We start from the raw sequence: 10,626 nt of genomic DNA, 5'->3' as shown, positions 1-10,626 counted from the left end.
GCTGGCTCAAGCGAGTCGGAGCACAATGACAGGAAAGCGTAAGACGCGATGCTGTGTAACAATTTGGTGCGTCACAAAAGAGCACTGTTTCGCGAAAACGAATTTACATTTGCCACCCAACAGCGTTGTTCGCTTGCTGGTGTTTGCTTCGGCGGCCACAGGAGTTGTCGGCCGAGAAGAAGGAAAGCTCTCCCAGCGAGGGGAGGCAACGCTAAAGAACCGGAGTCAGCTGAGACGATTAAGCTGCTCCTGACCCACGACGATCATATGAAGGTACACGCAGTTGAATGGGATCAGTCCAAATCTTGGTCACTTTTGGCACTTTCCATGTTGGAGCACCACAGATGGCAGCCCTTCGGATGCTGTTAAAGATGATCGCAACTATAAACTAAATAAAGGACACCGTTTGCGAACCAAAACTGTACACCCGGCCCCGTGTGGTACACATCAACACCCGTTCCGAGGCGGTGCCATCTTGCCATGAAGAAATTCCACGGAAATAAAGGCAACCGGCGTGAATGTGACAACGGTATTTTCCAGTCTCAGCGAATACGTCAACGCTGGCTGTACGGAACTGGACAGTGTGAAACTGGCCAGAAAGCGCGAAGTCAACGAGCCGAGTGTACCAACGGAGCGCAAACCGCTTGTGATACCATCATCAAACTCATCTATTTCGTCGTTTTCGAAAACATCGTCGATTGCCAGAGTGTTGTTGCTTCTCTGATGGGTCGTCCGGACCCACCTCTTAACCGATAGATTGGATAGATTGTAATGCTTTGAGTGCGTAGCAATAAGATTGTAAACCCGGCGATTGTACGTTCGTCGCTGGGTAACGAAATTATTTTGTATTTTACAAATAAATAAATAAATAATAAAAAATAATTTTACTGGTTTGCTATAATAATTTTGAATATTTTGCATGCGCTATAATTTTCAACAAAGCTTTATAACAAATGCTATAAAATTAGCTTTTTACAACCGTACGTAGAGTGTACGAAACACCGTATCAAGAACGGTACTTCGTACGGCCGGCGAACGGTTCAACGTACGGCCGGCGAACGGTACGAAGAACGGCAAAGCTGCTGCTTTTTGCAGGTCTTCGAACGGTACGACGGACGGTCCTTCGAGTGTACGCCGAACGGTACGACGTACACTAAAAGGTACATAGTTGCTCCTTGGGCAGACTCTCATTGTTTTTTTGCCGTTTCGAACTAAAAAGATTTCAGTTTTAGACTGAAATTAAATAATAATCCTTTTTTTGTTGTTTCACTAATGTTTCCTATTTTATTGCTTGACACTAATATCTGCTGTTTTTCTATAGTGATCTTGATCTTCAGTCTTCTGTGATCTTCAGTATACAGGAAACCATAAAGGTAGGTGGGCTTTGATTTGAATTTGTCTAAGTCCTGTGCCGTCTTGAAAATAAAACTTTGTTGGAATATAGCAACCGTTAGCGTCCATAATAACGTAACTTTATAGCAACATCGATATGTCATCTGTCAATAAAGTATTTGTCACTTCTCATTTGACCATCACGAAGGACACACGTATATCCAGATTACTGCGCAAAACCACGCTCTCTTATTAGAATTAAACTGTCTCACCGTCGCCGTGTATCTACTGAGTATAATGTATTCTAATAATGTAAACAATGGGTGCTGACAGACATCTGACAATTTATTTGCCATAAAATAAGCTTTGTTAGTCCGGTGAGCTTTAGCAGTCCGCCGAGACTGCTATCGACGTATATAGCAGTCCGTTTTGGTGTTTCGCGACGCCGGCGATTCGAAAGCTCGTAGCTGCTTGGGGAGGCGTCCGAAACTCCACAGGGATAAATATAACTTCAAGTTTTTTTTAACTATAAATTTTTTTTCACTTACCGACTTATTAGGTTAGCACCAAGAGCGACGATGGACGGTGGGTCGGAGTGCAATATGAACACTGGTGTGCCGGAGCTGAAGCAGATATTGCGCGAGCTGTACAAAAAAGAGCAAATGCTGAAGCAGTTGAAATCCGTTGTCCAGCAGACAATAAATTTGCAGAACTTGCAGTCCACCCTGCTGCCCTCCGCCGCCCAACCCTCCGCCGCTCAGTCCTCGACCGACCAGCCCTCCGCCGCCCAGTCCTCCACCGACCAGCCCACCGTCGAGGACGTTCAGATTGAGGAGCCCGCCCTGCAGCCCTCTACCACCCAGCCTTCCGCCCCACAGTCCTCCTCGTCCCTCCTACCCGCCCGAGTTTACGCAGCCTCGTCCTTCCTGCCTCGTCCGTCACAACAGGTTAGAACTTCGCCTGCACTTTTACCTGTACTTGTTCCCTCCGCCCGGCAGCCGCTGCCTTGTGTTGCTGCCATAGACATCCAAGTGCTTCCGGTGAGCTCTCTCGAGCAATTGAAGAAATTGGAAGCGTTGGCGGCAACAGAAGACTTTGCCACAAGTTTGGGTTTATATTTGTGCAATCATGTCCATGTCTGCTGCACACCTAAGCGCGGCTACACTAAAGTGCTTGGCCGCTTAATAGACTGGTACATGAAGCGCGAATTCCTAAGGTCATGCTGTTGGATGTGGTCGAGAGACGGAAGCTCCACCGTTCTGTGCAGGTTTACACAGACCTGGCAGGTGCTGTTCGAGGTCATGCGGCAGAGGTATAACTACAATGGTACGAAGAAGAAGCTTGAAAAACAAATTGCATTGTACGTAAAAAATTCGTACCAAAGACTGAATTTAAAGCCTGAAAGGTTACGGCGTGGTAAGTTTTTAATTTGTTTATTAATATTAACTATAGTTATTAATAATGATTTTTCTATTTGCAGTTTCCATGCGGTCCAGTGCCATTCGCTCGCCGTGTGAGATGTGGATTGTGCCGTCCACCGGTCGGTGGCACTGCCTGTGTAGATGAGATGTGGGTACCCAAGGAGCAACTATGTCCGTTTTTGTGTCCATTGGACACTCGAAGAGTGTCCAATGGACAGTCCTTTGGACTGTCCGAAACAGCGTCAGTGGACTCATTTTCGACACCACAATGGACTCATTTTCGTCACATGTCAAAAAAGCCCATTTTATAGCATTTTATGGCAAAGCTTTGTTAAAATTATAGCTCATTTCAAATATTTAAATCTATTATAGCAAAAACCAGTAAATTATTTTTCATTATTTATTTATTTATTTATTTTAAAAATACAAACTTAGTTACGTTACCCAGCGACGAACGCACAATCGCCGGGTTTACAATATTATTACTACGCACGTATTACATTACAATCTATCGTTCGAGAGGTGGGTTCGGTTTACCCATCAGATCAACAACAACACTCTGGCAATCGACGATGTTTGCGAATCCGACGAAATAGATGAGTTTGGTGTCAGAAGCGGTTTGTGCTCCGTTGGTACACTCCGTTGCATCGTCCATCGTCCTTAGGGCAGGTCCGGGCGCCTACCCACCTCTGTGTTTGTGTAGTAGATGCTCCATGCGGCCCGAAGCTTTGCTGCCCGCCGAGGTCCCACACCAAAAAGTGGATATTCTTCCACACGATCTGCGAGGCGCGTTAAAAGAACAAACAACCAGTTGTGACTATGAACTTATGACAGTTGCGTGGTGCACGTTACGAAAATACGCGGCACGGCGAATGAATGAGAAACGAGGCAAATGGACACCCGTCACCGGTAAGCGGCTTACGAAGTGGCCACTGGTCATCTGGTAAACTGCGTGCGTACCTCTTCCACGTTCGATCCGATCGCTCGTGTGAACCACCTCGTTCATCAGAAACTGGTACAGAATGGTCGTCTTGTCGGCGTTGTCCAGTCCCACCATGACAAGCTTGTGTTCTAAAACGAAACATAAAGTAAATAAACATTAGCAAGTTACAATAAACATTAGCGCTACAACGGGGAATTGGAACATCAAACGAAAACCATTTTACGGTTGGCCATTTCAGTTTAATGTTACGTTTGACGATCAGTGAATCCATGTGGCCCACAAACGACGATCAGTGTCGCTAAAAAACCAGATTAAACAAACTATAATTGCTTGCTGGCGGCATTTTTTTTGGGGTATTTGTCACGGGTTACGAACACCGCGTTTTGGCGTTAACCCACTATCAGTGCTCAAAACAGGTCCCCTTCGTCGCTAACGACCTCACAGCAAAGGGCCCACACAGTGAGCTGCAACATTACCACTGATCCACTGATTCACAATCCACTGAACCGAACTACTGATTGATAGATTATCTCACGCATGACCGTACAGTTGCTTTGGCGCAGGAATGTCTGCAACACCCTCGCCACGCATACCACTTTTCTTGTCATACCTCTTTGTCCAGTTGGTTGGCTGGATTCCCTGGCAGTTGCTGCGCACATCGTTCTCATTCAATTCCAAGTCATCCAGCACTCGTCTAACCTGCAACGAAAAGGATGCTCATTTCACTAAATACATTTCTTTACACCTTACTTACCTTTATAATGTTTGAACTGATTCAAAACATATCGCCGCACACCAAATGCTCGTTCCAAAACCAAATGAATGGCAATACACCATTCATTTATGCCGATCGGGTACAGTCGCTGTGTATGTATCTGGCGGCAGCGGGGTTTGGCCGGGTACGCTTGACGGCGTTTTTACTATTTGTCGATGGGCCAAGTACGAAGCTAAAATAGAACAAGACATCAATCGGTGCACATAACTATAATTGTTGAAACGATTAGTTTGACCCATAACACGGAACAACCAACGAAATAAACGAAACGAACTACACTGACCCGCCGTCGCCGTCTACTGCGTAAAATGTTTGGCAAACACACATAACACACATACACACCGGTGCACCGTTCTAATGTAAACAAACAAATCGAATCTGTTAGTTTATTCGCCATAAAATAAGCGTTGTTATAACGGTCAGCTTTGAAGTGTCCTTTCTGCTGACGATACGGACTCTTATCGTCGTTAGAGTGTCCTTTTGCCGACGACCGGACTGATTTCGTCACATTAACGACGACTATAGTCCGTATCGTCGGCAAAAGGGACACTCTAACGACGACTAGTGTCCGTTTTGGTGTCCGTGTCGTCGGTGCGCCGACGATTCGACAGATCGTGGCTCCTTGGGTAAGGACTTTGGCCTGTAATAAAAAATATAAACAAACTTGTTAAGAATAAGCAAAAGTACCACCGCGATTGTTCGGTGTTTTGTAGTCCTCCTTTTATTTCTCGGTAAACGAGCGAGCGAGCGAGATTCAAAATTAGTCCGCCGTTCGCGGCGTTTCGGTTATCACTGCTTCTTTCTCTTCCTTAATTCAAAAAGTCCTCTTGATCGATCGGTCGATGATCGCCGCTCTCACTCCCTCACTGGCTTTCTCCCTCACTCACTCACTCGGCGAGGCCACAGCTTGCTTGCGGTGTGGCATGCAAGTGAGCTACCTGACTGACGTCTTTTGCGTCCTACGCGGCACCAGCGACTAAACTTGCGGCCGATCAAAACAAAGGTGCAGAGTCTGCTCGTTCTCCGCAACAAACTGTTTAATCATAGTAAATTAAATCCATTTGATCATTAAATTAATGAATAAATATTTCGTCCCTGCTAGTTTTAAAGACACTTTTTTTACACGAGAACCCAATTTATAACAGTCTTCGCTCATATTTTAACGATTTATTTTAAATAAAACCATTAAAACAATTTAAAACTAACTATATAAAAAAAATATTTCAAATTAAAAAAATATTTTGAGTCCGTCCGTCCGTCTATAATATGTCCGTCTATAATATGTGTCGACAAAAGCCGTTGCTCAAATGACAGTCGACATGAAAAACGCAGTAGCTCAAACGCAGCACCTTTCATCTTAGTAGCTCACTAGCGACAGAGAGGGACAGAGACCTCATTCTCAAAGCGCATACGATTTCAAACGGTCAAGATAGGTCAACGCCGTTGGCTTGTGTGGCGTACCGCTCTCAGATTTCGATTCTTTATAACCTTCGCGCACTCAGTAATTGCGAACGTGAGTTGGTGTTCTCGAAACAAAAGCGATAATCGAGCATTAGCAATGTCCCGTATAATAAGAATTGACGAGGTAAGTTGGTTGGTTCAGAAAAATACACCGCTGCGGCTAGATGACGCCGCTGATTTGCCATCAGCAGCTGATTTGCAAATGTGATGGACGTCGCAACCATTTTGAATAGAATTTTCTTAGCTGTTTTTGTGTGAGAATGCATGATCTTATATTGGCTTATGTTTTATTCTTTCCAAAATGTTTATTAAGAACCATGGGGCAGGAAATGTGAGTGAAGGGATAAAAAAAGTTGCTGCTGTTACGAAGCGTCCAGTGCTAGGGGAGCTGGGCAACAAAGTCATCCGGAATGGTTCTCATGAGATAAAAGTTGCTGAAAAGGGAACAGCATTGAAGGTTACGAATTTGGGACTCAAAAATGTGAAGGCGCGTGTCGATACACGCTGGCGCAAGGAAGAGATCTCAGCAGTCGCCGGCAGTACAATCATCCCCAAGAAACATCTGACAAAGTCCGATTCTAACAAAGCCGCCAAAAGTAACGAGAAGGCAGAGACGCTTAAAGGATCCGAGCAAAATCAATCCCAAAGGGCTGTGAAAGTGCATGTTCAGTTGAACAACGGAAACGAGCTAAAACGAGTTGACCTTAAAAGGGAAGAAAGTCAGCTATCCTTGCGACAGTTGACGAAAATTAATCAAAAAGACTGTAGCGGATCCAAAATGCCCTAGAAATGATGCCGCTTCCTCGCTAAACGAAATTGAAACATCTCTAACGACAAAGGTATAGCAACGCTCAGGTCAGCTGAGAATTTTTTGACCATACAAATTTGATGTAAAATAAATTTCTAGCATGCCTCAACTCAGCACCCAGAAAGATTGGACACACATTCGCAGAAATTGTTGGAAACTATCGAAAACATAGACGAGAACGATGCATGGAATCCGATGCTTGTATCCGATGCTTGTATCCATCCAGAGTATGGCAGCGATATCTACCGCTACCTGACTAAACTACGCGCTCTTATATGCTGCAAGAAAACTTTTTAGAAGGTCAAGCAGAGGTATGAACGTTATGTTTTGGTTTTGTTTTTTTTTGTTGTTGTTCTATAAATTAAGATCACCCACAAAATGCGTATCATTTTGATCGACTGGATTAATGAAGTGCATAACCAGTTTAAGTTGGACATCGATACCTACCATATGACCGTTTCGGTCATCGATCGTTACCTGCAGGTACGTTGTTTCTCAAATAATGTTCGTCAACATTATCACGAATCTGATCATTATCATTATGGTCCTTTTATTGCAGAAAGTTCAAAATATTCCTAAGAAAAAATTACAACTAGTAGGAGTCACAGCTATGTTCATTGCATCCAAGTACGAAGAACTGTTTCCGCCAGAGATCCAGGATTTTGTTTTCATAACCGATGACACATACCAGAAGTATCAGATTCTTGAAATGGAAAAGGAAATGTTGAAGGTACTCGATTTTCAAATGGGGAAGCCGCTGCCAACGCATTTCCTGCGTCGCTTTTCAAAGGCTGCTAAAGCATCCGACTTAAACCATGTGTTGGCAAAGTACTTATTGGAGCTTGCCAGCGTTGACTACAGTACGGCGCACTACAAACCATCAGAGGTTAGAAATGGCATTTCTTTTTATGTTGTTAAAATATATCGTAAACATGTTTCATCATTCCACAGATAGCCGCAGCAGCCCTCTATGTATCCCTATTTCTATTTCCACTGAACTGCACAACTGGTGCAAAGAAAGACATTACCGCAGCAAGGATTTGGAGTAAAACGCTCGAGCATTACACACAATATAGTGTTCAAGACTTGGTTCCGATCGTTCAGCGATTAGCCAAGGTGGTGAAAACTGTACCGGAAATGGCAAAGAAAAAGATCAAAGCCCCATGGCTGAAGTATTCCTCCGCAAAGCTGCAAGGCATTTCGACCCACCACAAACTAGGCGGACCAGAGATAGACGCATTAACAGAAGGAAAGCTTCGCTTCTAGAGCAGAGTCGATGCAACATTATTTTAAGTATGCACTAATTAGATTTTACTAGGCTGGATGGATGATGGAATATGATCGACTTCTATCACCATGACTGCTGTTTCAGTGTTTTAGACCCATAGAAAACGTCACAGATTCTTTTTACGCGAGTGACAACCATTAGTAGAATGTTATTTTTTATTTTTTTGTGTTTGAAAAAACCGAATGTGGGATGGCGGCAGTAGCAAAAGGCTCCAAATCTTTTACAAGTGAATCAAATTGCAAAATACTTTTTTCACTCACGATAGGGCATCGAAAAGAATCTTCAGCATATTCCAGGAATGATCAAATAGAAATATGTAGGCAAATAAAACTGTAACATCTACACTATTCATACTTTGGTTTTCTTTTTTTAAATAGCTAAAATGTTGTAACTAAATATGGTCGGCCATTGTTTTATATTTAAAAATGTAAACTAGATTCTACATCACGTACAGTTAATAAGACTTGGTACTTGCCTTATGGTCAATTTTCGAAAGAAAAAAAAGGAGAGTTCATGCTTCCACCGAAGACGATCTGCAATTTTGCAACAACCAATGCAATTTTTTTTTTAATTTATTGTATGCCACGCGATTACTTACGTGTGGGTAAGATCCGATTTGGTATAGATTTTTTGTTTGAGAACGACTATCCCTGTAGCCTGCACATCGATGAAAACAAATCCTTTTGGTTTTTATCATTTTCCATTGCCTACCAGCATCGTCTTTCTCTTGTTAGTATAGTTTAATTATGAGTTGATTCTCTGGCGATCCTATTGAAAATGTGGTCATGTGCGAACAATTATCTTCGCCATTGCTAGCTCTAAGTGTCACAAACAAATCAGTAAACGTATCTCTCTTCAATACAAAATCATTGTATTGTTTACAAGTTCAATTGGCAAAATAGCATAATGATGTGTAGAGCATCCTTTGTTTTTCTTTTGTAATTTTCGATATTTTCTTGCTACAAATTGCTCTCCTTAATAATGTGTAATGTATCTTGTATTGCTGTTAATGTTTGCGCTTTTGCGTCATCGATGAGAATAGGATGAATAAGTTGATGTGCTGAAGGTGTGTCAAAATGATTCATAACTCTGTAGGCATGTGAAAGAAATTCATTTTAATAGTTTATTTCTTCTTCTTCTTCTTTAATGGCTGTACGTGCACAGAAGTCTGCACTTAGCCTGGTCCAAAATGCCGTTCCAAGCGGCCCGGTCCTGAGCCACGCTGCGCCAGTCCGTCACACCCAGGGCAAGTAGATCCCTCTGCACTCCGTCGATCCATCTCGCCTTCGGGCGTCCACGTCCACGGCGTCCTTCCGGTTGGCTGCGGAACAGTACAGCGGGGGCTCTGTTGGGGTCCATACGCGCCAGGTGTCCGGCCCACCTCAGCCGCTGCGTTTTGACCATGGCGACGACGTCCGGGTCGCCAAAGCTGCGGTGTAACTCGAAGTTGTAGCGGCGTCTCCAGATCTCACCTTCTCGTAAAGCTCCAAAGATGGTCCGGAGAACTTTACGCTCGAAGGTGAGCAGTTGTTTTTCATCGCTTAACTTCAGGACCCAAGACTCGCACCCATACATAAGTACGGGGCGTATGAGCGTCTTGTAAATCCTGCATTTTGTTCGCCTACTCAGCAACTTCGAGCACAACTGCCGCCTTAGCCCGTAGAAACATCGTGTCGCCGCCATGATCCGCCGCAAGATTTCCGCTGATGTGTCGCCGTTCGGTCGAACGAGTGAACCAAGGTAGACGAACTCGTCCACCAGCCCGAACTCCTGGCCATCGATCGTTACGCTCTGGCTCTGGTGGGGTGTGTTTTGGCCGGTCATCATGTATTTGGTCTTCGTGTTGTTGATGATGAGGCCAAGCCTTGCTGCTTCCCTCTCTATTTTGCTGAACACGTCGACGACGTCCGCATGTCGCCGTCCGGCGATGTCCAAATCGTCAGCGAAGGCCAGGAGTTGGACCATGCTCGTGGCCAGGGTTCGCTGTGCTGGGATGTTGGCCCGCCTTATTACCCCTTCCAAGGCTAGGTTGAAGAGTAAACAGGAAAGAGCATCACCCTGTCTCAGCCCCTCTCTTGTCTCGAATGCCCCGGACATGGCATTCTGCATCCTCATTCGGCACTGGGTACCAGTCAGCGTCGCTCTCACCAAGCGTATCAACTTGGTTTCGAAGCCAAGCTCCTTCATGACGACCAGCAGCTCACGTCGCTTAATCCGGTCATAAGCCTGCTTGAAGTCAATGAAGAGATGATGCGTCTGGACGTTGAACTCGCTTCCCCGTTGTAGGATTAGACGTAGGCTGAATATTTGGTCCGCTGTGGAGCGGTTGCGTCTAAATCCGCATTGGTAATCCCCAGTTACCGTCTCGGCATGCGGCAGTAGTCGTGTGTACAAGATTCGGGCTAGCACCTTGTAAGCTGTATTGAGAAGACAGATTCCGCGATAGTTTTCACACAGCGTTTTATCCCCTTTTTTATGGATGGCGACGATCGCTCCCTCCAGTAAACCCGCTGGTAGCTGCTCTTCTCTCCAGGATTTGCTGACCATTTGGTGCATTACGGTCATCAGCTCAGAGCCCCCATACTTCAGCAGCTCTGG

The 10,626-nt window shown here is 44.6% G+C and overlaps 2 pseudogenes; one reads left to right on the top strand and one right to left on the bottom strand.

The window, feature by feature from the left end:
- Positions 1-3,268: 3,268 nt before the first annotated feature.
- LOC128267983 (ADP-ribosylation factor-like protein 5B) lies at positions 3,269-4,720 on the bottom strand (annotated as a pseudogene).
- A 1,231-nt stretch (positions 4,721-5,951) lies between these two features.
- Positions 5,952-8,366, top strand: LOC128277997 (G2/mitotic-specific cyclin-B2-like; annotated as a pseudogene).
- Positions 8,367-10,626: the final 2,260 nt, after the last annotated feature.

This window comes from Anopheles cruzii, chromosome 2 (genome assembly GCF_943734635.1).
Source record: "Anopheles cruzii chromosome 2, idAnoCruzAS_RS32_06, whole genome shotgun sequence".
Classification (NCBI taxonomy): domain Eukaryota; kingdom Metazoa; phylum Arthropoda; class Insecta; order Diptera; family Culicidae; genus Anopheles; species Anopheles cruzii.
The sequence above is the reverse complement of the archived record's forward strand: the minus strand, read 5'-3'. Positions and strand labels throughout refer to the sequence as shown.